The sequence below is a fragment of the Myotis davidii genome, unplaced genomic scaffold (genome assembly GCF_000327345.1).
Source record: "Myotis davidii unplaced genomic scaffold, ASM32734v1 scaffold134, whole genome shotgun sequence".
Classification (NCBI taxonomy): Eukaryota; Metazoa; Chordata; class Mammalia; order Chiroptera; family Vespertilionidae; genus Myotis; species Myotis davidii.
In genome coordinates, this window is record NW_006288853.1 from 3,282,145 (window position 1) to 3,282,837 (window position 693).

The 693-nt window shown below is 65.4% G+C and overlaps 1 protein-coding gene across 1 annotated transcript in view; it reads right to left on the bottom strand.

Moving 5' to 3' along the window:
- NODAL (nodal growth differentiation factor) overlaps positions 1-693 on the bottom strand; it is a 7,476-nt gene that overhangs the window by 6,638 nt on the left and 145 nt on the right. The window lies entirely within an intron of this gene.

A 693-nucleotide genomic window follows, 5' to 3' on the forward strand; every position in this document is an offset into this window, starting at 1 on the left:
GCCCCTCCCCCCTCCCCCCTTCCAGTCTACGCTCTGAACCCGTGTTACCCGGGATGCTGACACCGCCCCAGCCTGGCCTCGAGTACCAAACCTGCCTCCCTTCTCGACTTGGGGTGTCCCATCTCTAACCCCAGATCTCTGGGTCCTGATGCCTGTTGCTACATGTGGGAGGCCCGTGTCGAAGCATGCTCCCATCCGGAGACTCAGCGCCGGGCAGGTACCTACTCACCCTCGCTCTCGGAAAGAAAAAAGTTCGACAAAACGACCACTTACTGCTTTCCCTGGTTCTGTGCTAAGGGTTTCTGCGCGCTGTCACCCCGCCCTCCCCACGCACTTGCCGGGGAAGTGCTCCAAGCCCCCTCGACAGGTGCGCAAACGGGGGCGCCAGAGACTGTATTTCACAAAGCAGATGAGCAGTGCACAGTCGGGCTCCCCCTTACGGTGCCGCGCTTGACCCACACAGACCAAGACCCCGAACCCAGAGGTGTCTGCGGGGGACCCACCCCGAGCGCCACAATCCCGCCACCCACCAGCCCTGCGCCCTGGCCAGTGCAGACATCCAGACACCCCCAGGCCCAGACCCACGCCTCGGTCGGTCCCCAACCGCGGCACCCCCAGCTCGGGGCCGCAGCCCCACCCTCACCCCCTCCCCGGAGGTGGGGCAGCCTACCTTGCGCCTGCAGACTGCGGATG